Genomic DNA, 18,655 nt, shown 5'->3' with positions numbered 1-18,655 from the left:
ACAAGACAGTGGGAAACATCCACAAGAGGTTGAAAAAGGTATATGGAGATGCTGCTGTCAATTGCAGTAGAGTTAATCGGTGGGCAAGCAGGTTACGTGATGAAAGCGGGCACGGCAATATTGAGGATTCTCCTCGCAGTGGCAGGCCTCGTACTGCACACACTCCAGACAATGAGCAGAGAGTTAATGAATTGGTGACTGCTGACAGACGCATCACAGTGAACACTACATTGGGATAGGGGCAGGAAGTGTTTGCAGAATACTGAAAGTGTTAGCATTAAAAAAGGTTTGTGCCAGGTGGGTTCCCAGGATGTTGACAGTGACTCGCAAAGAAACAAAAAAAAAAAAAACAAAAAAAAAAACGGTATGCAGTGAACTTTTGGAACAGTACGAGAATAGTGGAGATGAATTCCTTGGAAGAATTGACAGGCGATGAAACATGGCTCCATCATTTTTCACCAGAGACGAAGAGGCAATCAATGGAGTGGCATCATGCAAATTCACCCAAGAAAAAAAAATTCAAAACCATACCATCTGCTGGAAAAGTTATGGCTATGGTGTTTTTCAATTCCAAAGGACTCTTGCTTGTGGACATCATGCCAAGTGGAACCACCATAAATTCTGATGCATATGTGATGCCACTGAAGAAACTTCAAGCGTGACTGAGTCATGTTCAACCACATCAGCAAAAGCAGGATGTTTTGCTGTTGCATAACAATGCGCAGCCACATGTCAGTCAAAAAACCATGGAATCAATCACAAAACTCGGATGGACAACACTGAAACACCCACCTTACAATCCTGACCTGGCTCCATGTGACTATCACCTCTTTGGGAAACTGAAAGACTCTCTTCATGGAACAAGGTTTGAAGATGATGACTCCCTTGTGCCCACTGCCAAACAGTGGCTCCAACAGGTTGGTCCAGAATTTTACCGTGCGGGTATACATGCGCTTGTTCCAAGATGGTGTAAGGCAGTTGAGAGGGATGGAAATTATGTGAATATTGTTCCTAAAGGATGTATCTACACGCTGTAAAACTTTCAAACATGTACAATAAAAGATGGATTTTAAAAAAATAGTGTGCATTTCTTTTGGAGTGACCCTTGTAGATTTGTGCTTTAGAATTTAATACATATATGCCATTAATCTAAATGAGTAGCTCCTTTTGCAATTTTGAAATGGGACAATAATCATATTTGCTCTGCAAAAATTAGGAATAGTATCCTAGAATATCTCTGTGTATTAACTTATTAGTCCATTCTTTTCTTGCATTTAACTCTGACTATTAATATTTCTTATGTGAACACTTTTTAATCTCAACTGACATAAATCCCATTAAACTGACTCTGTAAAATGAAGATGGAGAACATAGGTATCTCATTTGATGTGAATGAGATACTGAACAACATATTTAGTACACAAAATGTTACCTATCCTCTAGTGTGTTATGATGACTCTCAGAAGGAAGCTGACAGATGTGGGTAGATCCACTCCTCACACTGCTGTATGGCTGTACCCTGCTGGACCAGTCATTTTGTGAGCGACCGTGGGTGCTGGGTAACGTACTCAAGCACCTGTCTACTGGAATGTGTGTTGTGTCTGATATTTGTGAATTGTTAACCAAGATTGATAAAGACAGTGTTATTCAGCATACATGCATGTTGTTTTTATTGGGGGATTGACTCTCCAATCGTTATGTAACTTGAAATCAGTATGTATTTTTTATCTTATCAATTGCAAAAGAATTTTCTAGGTCTTTGTGTACATAGGTTTGTGTGGAAAACATTTACTAGTACGGACAATATAACAAGATGTATACATGTTTGTTTTCATGCTTTGATTTTGGTTCTCAAGCTACTGGATTGTGCTTTCATTCAAAACTAATTAAGACTATGTCTAAAAATTTATCCTGAGTCTTGCAGTATTGTATCTGATTGGATCATGAGTCGTGGAAAGACTCATGCTTAGCTCTGTTTTAGGTACCCCTATCGCGACTTTGTGTGTGTGTGTGTGTGTGTGTCTCCAAGGAGAACATAGACCACTGATTGAAGCTGGATGCTTCTCACAGTTACTTGTTGCATATAATTGAACTTATTGATATGATTAGGAACATCATTCAGTTTGTTGTGTCGAAACTTTTTTGCTGGTTTGTACCTGATTGTGGTTTGGATTCATGGGTCGATCCCTACATCGCAAGCTTAGGCCCTAATATTTTTTCTGTTATTTTGTCCTTTCATGAGTCAACATATCCGTGAATACCATGGTTTATATGGCTGCTTGATTCCTACTCATGATCGAGTATATTCTTCTGGTCTGTACCGATTGTTGTGAGTTTTTTGAGTCATCTCACTTACTGTGCGCTTAGGCTCTGAAATTTTTTCTCTTCTCTTTTGAACATTTAGAAGGTTGGCTGTATAGATCTTAACTTAAAGATTATAAATTCTAGTAATGTACATTGTTTCTGTAATTATTTCTATAGTTTAGTGGCATAATGTTGTTCTCTGTAATATGTTATGTATCAGATACTTCTATACATCTATTTGCTATACTGGGCATCATTTTGTACACCGTTTGGAAAACCAATCTCTCACAAAATATTGTAAACACCCTGTTTCCATATTTTGTGAGAGGTGATATTGTAATGAATCATCCTCCTCTAACATTACATTCCTTCTTTTTTTTCTATAGAGGTACCATGTATTCTATTGATCATTGCATAGATTAAAATAATCTCAACTGTTTCACTAAAAGATTTCATATGATTTTGTATACAATGTATTATATTTCTGGCTAAAATGTATAAAAAAGAAACTGAATTGTTATAATTGATATGTACTAACAGTTAAAATTACTCTTCTTTTAAGAATAATTGAATTTATGAAATTTCTGGCATACTTAAAATTCATATTATTAATTGCACAATCTAATGCTAATTATTAAATTCATTTCTGGATTAATCTATGAAATAATGATATATTTTAGTGATGATTCATCATTCATTTTGTAAACTCTTTGGACTAATGTGAGTACCGTAGAATATAAGGAGTGGTGGTCATACCTCTGATCGAAATGCACGTATTTTGCTAAACTTGTCAACAACAATGTAATCATTGGTTTTTATGGATATAGGACATTGTTAAGTCGGTGTGATTTTTGAAGAATGGGATCAAATAAAAAGATATTCATAGCAACAGGCAACTCTTCAACAGTTATTTTGACATCACGAATCTAAGAAATCAAAATTTTCACCTGTAAGAAAGTACTCCTTGACAAGACTTTGAGCCATTGACAACAACAATGAGATAATGAAGATAAGTAAAAACTTCTTCTTTTGTAATCTGACTCCTCTTGAAGCTTTCAAGATTTGTGCAGGGATTGTGACTTTAATGGTGATGTGTGGGAGGGGAGGATTACAACCCCGAAGTTCCATTTGCAATTAGACAATAATAACAGTGCTAATGATATGCTACACGTATCTGAAATTGGACAGAAGGAATATCAGATTTCTCAGTTATGTTCTCATCAAAGGTTTTGGGATGCTATGTTCAATTATGGTGATTAGAAGCTAATCACAAACCAGAATGTGAGAGTAGTAAGAATTTTGATATACTATATACTAATAATTTCTTCTCTTTGTCGGAAAACAGTGTTATTGATGTTTGTAAATCATGTGATGACTGTATTGGATTTGGACTATGTGATATTTTTGATGTGAACTATCTGAGGTTGGTAAGTCTCAGACTGGTGGCTTATGGCAAATGAATGTAAGTGAAGTAAGTGACTTTGATGGAGATGAGACTTGTATCATTAGTGATGTTGTTGATTAAGTAATTTTGGAGGAATATGATGATGATTAGTATGAGGTATTTGTAGAGTTTAAGAATAATGGAGTTTCAGAGTTATTTGTGAATAAAATTGACAATAGAGGTAAGGTAAGCATTGTATGTAATGTTGTAAGTGAGAGTCATGGAATACCATAGCAGTCAAAACAGTTTTTCATTAATGTCATGCAGAGTAATGATCAAAAAACTAAAGGTGAGTTGTCTGTGAACCTAGAGAATAAAGGAGAAAACTTTTTGGATGTTGTTTGGGACCAGATTAATGTTAACATATGTAAATGCACTTTATGAAATAAGTTAACTATGGTTAGTCAGAATTTGTATCCAAATTGGTGGAATAAAGTCGTAGAAGATCTAAGCAGGAAGTGTAATTTTGACAGTAATGTGTTTTGTGTTCCTTCTGTAACAAGTGATGTTAGTTGTGCCATGGAATCTATTCATTGTGTTCAATCTTTACCTGACAACACGAGTAACCACAGTAATGCTATATTACCAGTAAAGTTGATAAAACCCTGTGAAGACAGTATGGATGTAGCATTTGATGAAACTGAAAGTGATCTTTAGCATGAAGTTTATGGCAACAGAGATGATTCAGATTTTGGGTGTTCTTACATTAAAACTAAGATAGATCAGTGGGAAGGTAACTGTTTGACTGCTACAAGTAGCCCAATTTGTGATATATCTCAACAATTTAGGGACAAGATCAAGTAGAGTAAGAATTTTGTGGAAATGACCATTGTAGGTGTAAAGATAAGAGGAGCAACCGGTAAGCAATACAAATTGGTACAGGTACTTTTAACTTTTAGTACAGAAGACAGAACCTTTGAATATGAATGCTTAGTGATCCCTGGTCTGGAAAAAAATATAATTCTCGACATGGATTGGATAGTGAAAGTTGAGGCTTGTTTTGGATGGAATGCTAAAGAACCTAAAAATAATACTAATGTGAAAACTAATTTCTGTTTTTCTAAACTGTAGGAAAAGTTGTAACTATCTGAAAAACATTGTGAACCAAGGTGAGTACCAAGTGCTTAGCCCATCCAGCTAGCCGTGCAATCTAACGCTCTGCTTCCCGAGCGGGAAGGCATGCCGGTCGCTGGCATGAATCTGTACGGTGGATTACACTATGTCAGTGATTGCTGTGCAAACACTGTCTCCACGTATGCTCACACCATAATTACTCTGCCACGCAATCATTTGGGTTTACACTCATCTGGCATGAGATGTTCCAAGGGAAGGCGGGGAGGGGGGGGTGGGGGGGAGGGGGGTTTCCACTGGGGGCCGAACCCCACAATAACCCTAGGTTTGGTGTGTGGTGTGTGGTGGTGGTGGAGTGGGTGGACTGCTGTGGCCTGTTGTGGGGTGGTGAACCACTGAGGGCTCCGGTTGGACGAAGCTCATTTCTAGGTCTCCGGTTCAATGCACACATACTCACCAGGTGTTTGATGACAATATAAATTTTGATGAGACTGAGGATTAGGGTTTGAATGTGAGGTAGATTCTAAAGTGAGGGAAACTACAGCGCTTAGTGACCAACAAAAGGAACAACTTTTTAGATCATGTATGTTTATCAATACTGCAGAAAATTTAAACATTTATACATAATGAAAACTCATGGAATCATATCTGCCCAAAATACACGTAGTCTGTAAGTTCTCTTCTGTATTTTAAGCACTGCAGTTTGCTTTCCTTTCCATCTTTCAGTAAATTTGTTTCCAAAGGAAAAGGAAGTGTTTTACTTCACTTCCAACTTTACATTTATCCTATGGATTTGCCTGCAAGTACCGTTTCGCCTTATACCAACATCCAGAGATGAGATAATCCACCAGTTTTCTTTTGTAGGTGCTCAGTTCATTTACACTAAATGACAGTCTATTATGAAATAAAATTCTTGCATTTGTGGTGTTCCTATCTGTCATTTTCAACATTTTGCTTGATATATGATAATTTTCTCTAGTTCTTTTGTCATGGTCATGAAAACCTCTGTTTAGAGGTGCTGTACAATTTACCATTAAAGGAAATATTGTCTCATATCCAGGGCTATTACAAATGATTGAAGCGATTTCATAAATTCACTGTAGCTCCATTCATTGACATATGGTCGCGACACACTACAGATACGTAGAAAAACTCATAAAGTTTTGTTCGGCTGAAGCCGCACTTCAGGTTTCTGCCGCCAGAGTGCTCAAGAGCGCAGTGAGACAAAATGGGAACAGGAGCCGAGAAAGTGTATGTCGTGCTTGAAATGCACTCACATCAGTCAGTCATAACAGTGCAACGACACTTCAGGACGAAGTTCAACAAAGATCCACCAACTGCTAACTCCATTCGGTGATGGTATGCGCAGTTTAAAGCTTCTGGATGCCCCTGTAAGGGAAAATCAACGGGTCGGCCTGCAGTGAGCGAAGAAACGGTTGAACGCGTGCGGGCAAGTTTCACGCGTAGCCCGCGGAAGTCGACGAATAAAGCAAGCAGGGAGCTAAACGTACCACAGCCGACGGTTTGGAAAATCTTACGGAAAAGGCTAAAGCAGAAGCCTTATCATTTACAATTGCTACAAGCCCTGACACCCGATGACAAAGTCAAATGCTTCGAATTTTCGGCACGGTTGCAACAGCTCATGGAAGAGGATGCGTTCAGTGCGAAACTTGTTTTCAGTGATGAAGCAACATTTTTTCTTAATGGTGAAGTGAACAGACACAATGTGCGAATCTGGGTGGTAGAGAATCCTCACGCATTCGTGCAGCAAATTCGCAATTCACCAAAAGTTAATGCGTTTTGTGCAATCTCACGGTTTAAAGTTTACGGCCCCTTTTTCTTCTGCATAAAAAAACGTTACAGGACACGTGTATCTGGACATGCTGGAAAATTGGTTCATGCCACAACTGGAGACCGACAGTGCCGACTTCATCTTTCAACAGGATGGTGCTCCACCGCACTTCCATCACGATGTTTGGCATTTCTTAAACAGGAGATTGGAAAACTGATGGATCGGTCGTGGTGGAGATCATGATCAGCAATTCATGTCATGGCCTCCATGCTCTCCCGACTTAACCCCATGCGATTTATTTCTGTGGGGTTATGTGAAAGATTCAGTGTTTAAACCTCCTCTACCAAGAAACGTGCCAGAACTGCGAGCTCGCATCAACGATGCTTTCGAACTCATTGATGGGGACATGCTGCGCCAAGTGTGGGAGGAACTTGATTATCGGCTTGATGTCTGCCGAATCACTAAAGGGGCACATATCGAACATTTGTGAATGCCTAAAAAAACTTTTTGAGTTTTTGTATGTGTGTGCAAAGCATTGTGAAAATATCTCAAATAATAAAGTTATTGTAGAGCTGTGAAATCGCTTCAATCATTTGTAATAACCCTGTATATAGAAACTTGGTGCAGTTAACGTTTTAAATTCTTTGAATTTGTTCTTTCAGGATTCCCATGGTGTTTGTTTTCTTTTGCATCTGATGGTCTTCTCTTGAAGCTTTAAAATTCTCTGAATGCATACATCTGCAAGAATTTTTGTATTTCATTTAGATGGCTAATGTTGTTTCAACAGTAAAGATGTTCTGGCTTTGCAATGGACAAATTGTAAAACAGATAGAACAGCAGGAAGATTTGAAAGAGCAAAGTGGGCTTAGAGGAGGAACATCATTCTGACAACAACTAGCAGAAAAAATAACAGCAGACAGGGAATGCACATTATAATTATTGATCTGAAGATGGTTTATAACAGTGCTCCAATGACAGACTGATGGTACTCAGTGTGACAAAAAAGTATCTTCAGTTTAAAATAATGCAGTGAAACATTATAGAAAGGGCAATAGAAGTAGAGTCAAAATAGATAACTGTATGACAGAAGAGTTTATTCTTAACAAGAGATTGTACGTCAAGGATTTTGCATCTCTCTTGTGTTGTTCAAAACATGTATTGATGAAGTCTTTAAAACCTGGAGGAGGAAACGTCAAAATATGGATCATAAGAGTAAGCTACAGGAGTATATACAGTCTACTGTTTGTGCACAACCAACCAATTGGAGCTGAAGATGAAGAAGATGTAAGTAATATGTGTAGAAAATAAGTGATAGGCTATGATGAGTAAAGTATGGCGGAGGGGGAAAAAAAAAACACAGTAGGCCTATATGTTCACACGAAGTATGACTTGTATATTAGTTTACAAGTCATACTTCAAGTGAACATATAGGCCTACTTCATACAAGCGTCACATTACGAAATAAAATTTGAAACGCAAAAGCCATAATTAAGTGGCTGCATCCAGTATCATGGAATTATGGTATCTAAAAGTTAAAAAAAAAAAAGAAGTGACTGTGCAAGCGTTTTGTGAACAGAATTGTGTCGCTTGGTGCAAAAGCGTGGTCGCTAACCAACAAAGTGAAAGAAAGGCTATGCACAATGGAAATGCATAAGGTGTTGCATAAACCTCAATAATGGACATAGTAAAGAATGAAAACATCACTAAAATAATAGAAATAGATTCAACTTTGGTGTAGTGGGTAGGAAGTAAACAAAGAGAATCGTACAGTCATTACGGTATGTACAGATGGTAACAGAATACCAGTAACTCACAAAGTCTATCGGGAGGGAGGAAAAAGGGTGAAGTCCTAATAGGCGCAGATTGTGACGGAATGCAGGAAATTAAAGAGGCTATGGTACAGCTCCTCCCCCCATGAACCATGGACCTTGCCATTGGTGGGGAGGCTTGCGTGCCTCAACGATATAGATAGCTGTACCGTAGGTGCAACCACAACGGAGGGGTATCTACTGAGATGCCAGACAAACGTGTGGTTCCTGAAGAGGGGCAGCAGCCTTTTCAGTAGTTGCAGGGGCAACAGTCTGGATGATTGACTGATCTGGCCTTGTAACATTAACCAAAACGGCCTTGCTGTTGTGGTACTGCGAACAGCTGAAAGCAATGGGAAACTACAGCCGTAATTTTTCCAGAGGGTATGCAGCTTTACTGTATGGTTAAATGATGATGGCGCCCTCTTGGGTAAACTATTCCGGAGGTAAAATAGTCCCCCATTCGGATCTGCAGGCGAGGTCTACTCAAGAGGACGTCATTATCAGGAGAAAGAAAACTGGCATTCTACGGATCAGAGTGTGGAATGTCAGATCCCTTAATCGGGCAGGTAGGTTAGAAAATTTAAAAAGGGAAATGGATAGGTTAAAGTTAGATATAGTGGGAATTAGTGAAGTTCAGTGGCAGGAGGAACAAGACTTCTGGTCAGGTGAATACAGGGTTATAAATACAAAATCAAATAGGGGTAATGCAGGAGTAGGTTTAATAATGAATAAAAAAAATAGGAGTGTGGGTAAGCTACTACAAACAGCATAGTGAACGTATAATAGTGGCCAAGATAGACACGAAGCCCATGCCTACTACAGTAGTACAAGTTTATATGCCAACTAGCTCTGCAGATGACGAAGAAATTGAACAAATGTATGATGAGATAAAGGAAATTATTCAGGTAGTGAAGGGAGATGAAAATTTAATAGTCATGGGTGACTGGAATTTGACAGTATGAAAAGGGAGAGACGGAAACATAGTAGGTGAATATGGATTGGGGCTAAGAAATGAAAGAGGAAGCCGTCTGTTAGAATTTTGCGCAGAGCGTAACTTAATCATAGCTAACACTTGGTTCAAGAATCATAAAAGAAGGTTGTACACATGGAAGAATCCTGGAGATACTAAAAGGTATCAGACAGATTATATAATGGTAAGACAGAGACTTAGGAACCAGGTTTTAAATTGTAGGACATTTCCAGGGGCAGATGTGGACTCCGACCACAATCTATTGGTTATGAACTGTAGATTAAAACTGAAGAAATTGCAAAAAGGTGGGAATTTAAGGAGATGGGACCTGGATAAACTGACTAAACCAGAGGTTGTACAGAGTTTCAGGGAGAGCATAAGGGAACAATTGACAGGAATGGGGGTAAGAAATACAGTAGAAGACGAATGGGTAGCTCTGAGGGATGAAGTAGTGAAGGCAGCAGAGGATCAAGTAGGTAAAAAGACGAGGGCTATTAGAAATCCTTGGGTAACAGAAGAAATATTGAATTTAATTGATGAAAGGAGAAAATATAAAAATGCAGTAAATGAAGCAGGCAAAAAGGAATACAAACGTCTCAAAAATGAGATCGACAGGAAGTGCAAAATGGCTAAGCAGGCATGGCTAGAGGACAAATGTAAGGTTGTAGAGGCTTATCTCACTAGGGGTAAGATAGATACTGCCTACAGGAAAATTAAAGAGACCTTTGGAGAAAAGAGAACCACTTGTATGAATATCAAGAGCTCAGATGGAAACCCAGTTCTAAGCAAAGAGGGGAAAGCAGAAAGATGGAAGGAGTATATAGAGGGTCTATACAAGGGCGATATACTTGAGGACAATATTATGGAAATGGAAGAGGATGTAGATGAAGATGAAAGTGGAGATACGATACTGCGTGAAGAGTTTGACAGAGCACTGAAAGACCAGAGTCGAAACAAGGCCCTGGGAGTAGACAACATTCCATTAGAACTACTGACGGCCTTGGGAGAGCCAGTCCTGACAAAACTCTACCATCTGGTGAGCAAGATGTATGAGACAGGTGAAATACCCTCAGACTTCAAGAAGAATATAATAATTCCAATCTCAAAGAAAGCAGGTATTGACAGATGTGAAAATTATCAAACTATCAGTTTAATAAGTCCTGGCTGCAAAATACTAACGCGAATTCTTTACAGACGAATGGAAAAACTGGTAGAAGCCGACCTCGGGGAAGATCAGTTTGGATTCCGTAGAAATGTTGGAACACGTGAGGCAATACTGACCTTATGACTTATCTTAGAAGATAGAGTAAGGAAAGGCAAACCTACATTTCTAGCATTTGTAGACTTATAGAAAGCTTTTGACAATGTTGACTGGAATACTCTCTTTCAAATTCTAAAGGTGTCAGGTGTAAAATACAGGGAGCGAAAGGCTATTTACAATTTGTACTGAAACCAGGTGGTAGTTATAAGAGCCGAGGGGCATGAAAGGGAAGCAGTGGTTGGGAAGGGAGTGAGACAGGGTTGTAGCCTGTCCCCGATGTTATTCAATCTGTATATTGAGCAAGCAGTAAAGGAAACAAAAGAAAAATTTGGTGTAGGTATTAACATCCAGGGAGAAGAAATAAAAACTTTGAGGTTCGTCGATGACATTGTAATTCTGTCAGAGACAGCAAAGGACTTTGAAGAGCAGTTGAACGGAATGGACAGTGTCTTGAAAGGAGGGTATAAGATGAACATGAACAAAAGCAAAACGAGGATACTGGAATGTAGTCGAATTAAGTTGGGTGATGCTGAGGCAATTAGATTAGGAAATGAGACACTTAAGGTAGTAAAGGAGTTTTGCTATTTGGGGAGCAAAATAACTGATGATGGTCGAAGTAGAGAGGATATAAAATGTAGACTGGCAATGGCAAGGAAAGCGTTTCTGAAGAAGAGAAATTTGTTAACATCGAGTATAGATTTAAGTGTCAGGAAGTCGTTTTTGAAAGTATTTGTGTGGAGTGTAGCCATGTATGGAAGTGAAACATGGACAATAAATAGTTTGGACAAGAAGAGAATAGAAGCTTTCGAAATGTGGTGCTACAGAAGAATGTTGAAGATTAGGTGGGTAGATCGCGTAACTAATGAGTATTGAATAGGACTGGGGAGAAGAGAAGTTTGTGGCACAACTTGACTAGAAGAAGGGATCGGTTGGTAGGACATGTCCTGAGGCATCAAGGGATCACCAATTTAGTATTGGAAGGCAGCGTGGAGGGTAAAAATCGTTGAGGGAGACCAAGAGATGAATACACTAAGCAGAGTCAGAAGGATGTAGGCTGCAGTAGGTACTGGGAGATGAAGAAGCTTGCACAGGATAGATTAGCGTGGGGAGCTGCATCAAACCAGTCTCAGGACTGAAGACCACAACAACAACAACAACATGGTACAGCTACATGTGTAACTGTCAGTTTTGTGTATTATGAGAAAACGATTACCACAGTCCTGCCACAAATTTAGGCCTATTGCGTTTTGCAGAATATTACATCAGTCAAGCGTAGCATGAATTTCAGATGCGTTATCATCTTCTAATTATTCAATTCTAATTCTCAACTTTGTTCAAAACACGTTTTGTTACCTCTCCGACTTTCACGAAACTGTGTAACGAAATCCCAGTCCGTTTTAATTTTGATTCTTTTTCTAAGCATAATTTTGATGACGACGAAACTAATGACGCCAGATCACTTAAGATGATATCAAGCATGATTTCACATTCTACTGCATTTTGAGGACGAGAAATATTCTGGATGGTTATACTCCGATACTTTTCATTAACGCTCTACCAATATAGTTAAATAATCTCTGAAATTTTGTCGGTGGAGCTTATATCTCACATTATTGGTATCGGTAAGTTTAATTAAATTAACGCGTCCTCTTTTTGTCGAAGGATACGGCACTCGTAAATGTGATCTCAATTTGTGATTGTTATGCCAACTTAACAGTTACTTGCGTACAGCGTAACTGACAAGCGACATAATGAAAAACCGTTACAAAACGATTCATTAGAAGCCTATGGCAATGCAAAAAGGAGCGTGACCCAAAGTGTCTAGTGCCGAAAGGTACGGTATTTTGATTAAAAAAAAATTTTTAACTCTCAGGAAGGCTAAGAGACAAAGTGTTAACACTGTTTAAACAGTTCTTGAATGACATCTACAAAATAATACCAGAAACTGGATAATAAGCTGACTGAACAACTGACACAAATAAAATGTACATAGCTGCTAGCACTGTCAACTGTTATCTAGCAAAATGAAATGCTTTAAAGCCCAGAGTATGTCATTTGCGGTAAAATCTTCACCAAAATTTTCGATCCAGTCGTGCTACTATAAAGTAGTCCTCCAGCGTTCCACCACTGAACTAAGAAAAAGTACAGTGAAATTCGTGCTGCGTTCCTATCACGTGCTTGCCACGCTATCGGGAAGCACAGACTTGGAACTATTGTACTGAAGAATGCCGACGAGCCTAACGACAATGTAAACGCCTGAAAGGTTTTAGCGTAGATCGCGCGAGTCTACTGCAGAGAAAAATGTATTCTACACAGGCCTGATAGAAGAACTTATATTACTACGCCAAAACCTACTTACAATGGAAGATATCCGTTGCTTTATAAGGCTGGGTCTTACACAATTCAGTTCACATGACTTCTACACCAGAAAACTTGCTTCCTCAGACACAGGACTGAATAACATAGCGCCCAGCTCAGGGCCGTGGTCGCTGCTAGGGCTATTCCATGAACACATTGCATATCGCTGCGTCGCACGACGCTTCCACTAGCTATTGATTTCTGTACCCCCACTATCACAGTTGGGAAGGAGGAGGAGGAGGAGGAGGGGAGTGTAATCAATATTCCTAAAATAAGCTGTGTTCCTCACGGTGTTTTAATTGCACTTGCTGGTATTTACACAGGAAAATAACGCCTTGAAATAGTGTTTAATGTCTTCTTCTTATATCGGCTATTTAAATGGTAGTTGATGATTCTGTGCATTTTGAGAGTCTTTTTCGGCTGTTATCTATGCCAGTGTTGTTGCAACTTTATTCTACGCATTGCTTTACCCTCATGATAAAGTAACAAATGAAACAAACGTATGATGCCTTTCAGCCATGTGTGTTGCATCTGCTTATAGTTTGTTTTGTGAGTGGTTTTGTATGGTTTGAAGTTCTCCCTATTCCCCGTAAGAGCCATGGATCGAATTTGGATGCGCATTTCTAACGACGCACACCTTTTGGGACAATGCCTAATTATCCATTAGCGTGACACGATGAAGACAGAAATCTCATCGTCGTACATGACGTGGTATAATGAAGCTATCAAATAATAGAGAAAACTGACTTCTCTATTGTTTGCTAAACTAGTTTTTGCGCGGACTTTGATGCGAACAGACCAATAATACAAATCTTACAAAGAAATAACAAGATTCTACCAACCTCGTAATAATCTCACACATTCGAGACATTTTGCAAGAATTAGTCTCATTGTAAGCGGTTTAACTATAAAGGATGTTTAAAAAGAAGTCCTACAGGAGATAATATGGGTCAGAATTAGAGAAAAAGTTACTGTAACGGTATGTCCGGAAATCAACACCCGTTGAGATAAGGGCCAATCTGTCCTTTCACTCCCATTTGTCTGTTCCGTAGAAGCAGGCACTATAATAGTGCTCCATGTGGTTCCCACATAGCCTGACATGTCATTATGCTCTTCTTCGCAGTGCCTCACGACTCTTTCAGAAACACATGGCTCATGGGGTGCTGCCCCGTCGTGCATAAACAACAGTCGTCTTTCTGCAAGCGCAAAAATCGGTTATACACAGCGACATCATTCACCTCAATGGTTGCTACAGGATGTGCATCTGCCCACACATGCATATTGTGATAATTTGCTATGTCTTCTGTTATGAATATTGCCTTATCCATAAATAAAATGGAAGCTGTAACCTGTAGATCATCAACGGCCCATATCTTAACGGGTATTAATTTCCTGACGTACCCTTATACGAAATTTGTGACACTACTTTTTAAACACTTTGCATATCCCCTTGCTGTCAGGGGCCATGCATATTAATTGTTAGCTGTTTAAGATTATGTGAGCACGGTTCTGCAGTATCTTTGAAACATTGGAACTAATAGATCATTAACATAAACATTGTTTGCATTTTTGAACATAAGAAGAATAGTTTCGAATAATTCTATTTCACTGAACACATTTTATATATTACAGATTGGCAGAAGAGTTTTATTTACATGTTTTTGCACTATGGTCTTCTGTGCGGTATTATGAACTTGGGTCACACTTGCTACTTTAGACTGTTAGCATATTTCGCCTGAAATGAAATGATCGTATGGCACTGCTGGCCGAGGAAGTTCAGCCACCATGCGCAAGTCTTATTTCAGTCGACGTCTGATTGGACGACTTGCATGCCGGTGATGAGGATGAAATGATGATGAGGACAACATAACACCCAGTCCACGAGCAGGGAAAAAATCCCCAAACCAGCCGGGAATCGAATCCATGCATGGGAGGCAAGCACGTAACAACCCGCCTTTTTTTTCACCAAATCAGGCTCGCCTATAATGTAATTGTTGATGTACCCTTCTACCTACCTCGGATACACCTTGCACCACATGACGTAGGTCGCATAGTGAAATGGTCGGACAAGGTTAGCTATGATCTACCTCACTTGTGCTGTTTTTGTGAACCTGTTTTATGTTCCTTTTACGAATTTTGATTTCAGACACAGTGACTTCAGTATATTTCTCTACCATGTTTGAAAGCAGTTCTGTGAAGTTTTTACAGATGCTGTAATGTTTAATCGATTCAGTAACGGCAGTGTTCACTCTCTCTCGCTCAATGTGGCTTAGGTTTCCACTTCAACCACTAAGTACCAAGTAGATTGGACTCTCCCAAAACGTGCCTCCAGATGTTTAGCTGTGTGGCGCGGAGTGATTCGTAACATTTTGTTCTATCTATGTGCCTAAACGTTTATAACATGATGTGTTTTACTTTATAAAGTGAGCTGTAAAAAATTATAATCTATTTCGCGATAGTCTGTAGGAGTAGCTCCTACAACGGCGGGCAACTGTGAATTTTCCAGGTAGTACGTAATTCGAGAGGTGGTAAAAACTGGTACATTTCATGAAAATAAGATCATGGCTGTTCATGTGGTCAGTTTCAGTGTATATTCGACGTAAGAAGGTAGTAATCCAAAACTTTAGGTCTGATTTCATGAAGGACACTTATTATTCAGTGAATTATCTAGCGATGTGCCTGAAGCTAGTAAGAGTCAATTGTAGTAGATAGTTTGGGATGTTATATTGTTTTTGTTGATAGACAAAAGTTCAAAAGTCCGGTGCATAGCATCTGTTGGTTTTATCAGACGTTATCTTCACATTTTGAGTGGAAATCAGAAAAGTTAAAAAGTACGTAGGCCTGCAGATTGGTTACCCTTGGACCCACAGTTAATCGATTCTGTGAAACCTAAAACAGGCCAGTCAAGGTTTCGTCAACGATGGAGTCATTAGCGATTTAGCACAACCCCGGATTGATAGCTTAACAATAACAGTAACGTATACGCTGCAAACCTCTCCACCCAAAGCAGGGGCAAATTCATGTCTCTCAATGGTTTTCAGGAACTTACGTTGTAGCATCAACCGTTCCTCTGATTCTCACTGTTTCCTTTGCAAGGATTAAGCTGTTCCTAAAAATATCATGTAATATACTTAACGGGCGACTAGATCTCTAGTTTTATAGTCTCGCATTTATTCCACGAGAGGCATGAAAGACGAAAGAATCTGCCTTTCATCCACACTTCATTAGCGCTGATTCAGAAACAAAAGAGATGGGTAACTGTTTTGCATTAAAACTACTATTTTTAATTCAGCTACACTAATTTCCGGTGATCATTGCATTCCCAGCATGTTTATGCTGACGTTAAATAAGTTTGCATCTCAACGTTAAGAGACATCTAAATATTACTGACACAGACTGTAGTTTTTAACACACTATATTTTAAGGTAGCAAAATATCTTTAATCGCTGCTCTAGTCCAGTAATTCATGTCGAAATGAAATATTCCCCCCCCTCGCTGAACTATTGGCGGAAGCTGCTAACAAAATTTTATAAATCCTGAAAAAAAATGTCAAGCTAGTTTTTATCTTACCTTGTGTGTAAAAAAAGATGTGTATCATCACCAAGTTAGTACGCAAATTCTTGTCTATCAAAAGGAATTATTTTATTTCACAAAAGTCGAACTGACGTAATATGGATGCCTTTATGACAATTTATGTTCCTACACAAAGCCACTTCAGAGAACTTCTACCAATACCATTGAATATCCTTGGCGAACTTTCTCGTTAGAGTACCTTTGGCAACAACAAAGATTCTTGTAGTATGAATGAAATCGTTGACTGTTTAACGCGGAAATCCCCCCCCCCCCAACCCCTTCCCCCTACCATGCTCCCTCCTTTCCAGATAACATCAGTGTGAAGCCGTTGATATTGAGGGTAATTCTGCATCTACATCTGCATCTACACTCACCAGATCACTCTGAGGTGTATGGCAGAGAGAAATCCCCATTACACCACACATGAAGAGAATTTCTTCCTGCTCCATACCCGAATGGGGAAGAACGATTGTGCGTGCGTGCTGTGATTAGTCTGCTTTTGGTTCGCTGTCTCTGCAAGATGATGATATTGGTTTGTGGGGTGCTGAACTGTGTGGTTATCAGCGCTCGTACAAAGTCCCACTCTTTTCATAGTCCAGTCTCGCCACTTTCCCGAGTGATGATGAAATGATGAGGACAACACAAACACCCAGTCCTCGAGCGGAGGAAATCCCCGACCCAGTCGGGAATTGAACGGGTGTCGTATATTCTCCGTCCTGTGAATTTTCTGCCCTGTGAAATTTCCGCCTAGAAAAGATCGAGGAAGGCTCGTGGCTCTGAGCACTATGGGACTTAACATCTACGGTCATCAGTCCCCTAGAACTTAGAACTACTTGATCCTAACTAACCTAAGGACATCACACACATCCATGCCCGAGGCGATTGAGGAAGGGCCCACTAATCCCCTCCGCCCTATGAATTTTCGCCCTGCGAAATTTCCGCCCAGAAAAGGTCGAGAAAGGGCCACTAATACCCTGGGAACGTGAGGTAGCATGCTCAAGCCGTAAGGTGCTAGCCATGCTGTATGTTGCATGTAACAATTTCAGTGTTATTAGTTATGATAAGTATATGTTTTTACGTAGAGAGTTATTACTGATTAAAAGTAAAAAAAAAAAATCTATTAATTTATGCAGAAATTTGGTTTAGAACACATACACAACGACATTGCCCAAGTGAAGCACAAAATAAGTAAATAAATAAATAAACAAGTTAATTGCGGCCAGGTTTTTGAAGGGCCGTTTGTTGGCTGGTTCAATGCGGAAATTTGTTAAACTTACGTCAGAGAATTACTCGACCCAAAGAACGTGAAAGAAGGTGCAAAAATATTCTAGTTAAAGAGTGTATTTGTAGATGATGAAAAAACTGACGAGACTAATAAAAATTAAAAACATATTAAGGAGGTGGTTCTTGATAAAACTGAAGGACTTAAAGAAAACGTGGAAAATCTTGAACATAACTGTCATGCAAAAGAAGACAGTGTATTAGTTGAAAAAAAAGCAAATGAAGAAGAATTCAATGAAACTAGTAGTAATATTTTGTTTTCTGACATATGTCAGTGACCTTTGACTGTCTTGGAAATCTAACAGTTGAATCATCAAAATAGTGACAAAAAATTAAAAAAAAACATTACTTATTCGTTTTTGTTTAAGAATGAGATAAAAAAAGCGTTAACTAACAGTTAACTAACTCCTTCTACATCAGCCACAGTGTGAGAATGTTTTTAGAACTTGGATGGCACATTCAACTCAAAATCACAGTTTGTACTATTCTTGTTGTAGTCTCTTTACCACAGGCACGAGCTTGAACAACGCATATAAATTTGTTAAAAGTTTTCAAGCGTGGTTGAATTTTTAAACCTTAAAATCTTAGGAACAAGTCTAACTGTAAATAGAAATACCTTACCTAGATAGCACCTCAAACGGAAGACTGGTCCTATCGGAATTAGTAAATAAATAAATGATTTTGTGAGGATGGCAATTCGTGAGGATGACAGAAGTCCGTGTTGGGTACCAAAATACATAGCTAAGCCACTGCGTAAACGTCAGTCTGAAGCAGAACAAAATATTCGACA

At 39.0% G+C, this 18,655-nt stretch overlaps 1 protein-coding gene across 1 annotated transcript in view; it reads right to left on the bottom strand.

The window, feature by feature from the left end:
* The window catches only part of LOC124711611 (armadillo repeat-containing protein 2), a 184,276-nt gene extending 171,126 nt beyond the window's left edge, over nt 1-13,150 (bottom strand). Inside the window, exon 1 of the mRNA XM_047241775.1 lies at nt 13,013-13,150. The gene's annotated coding sequence lies outside the window, so the exon portion shown is untranslated. The remainder of the gene's footprint in view (nt 1-13,012) is intronic.
* Nucleotides 13,151-18,655: the final 5,505 nt, after the last annotated feature.

This window comes from Schistocerca piceifrons, chromosome 8, assembly GCF_021461385.2.
Source record: "Schistocerca piceifrons isolate TAMUIC-IGC-003096 chromosome 8, iqSchPice1.1, whole genome shotgun sequence".
NCBI lineage: Eukaryota > Metazoa > Arthropoda > Insecta > Orthoptera > Acrididae > Schistocerca > Schistocerca piceifrons.
This window is presented reverse-complemented; position numbering and strand designations above follow the sequence as displayed.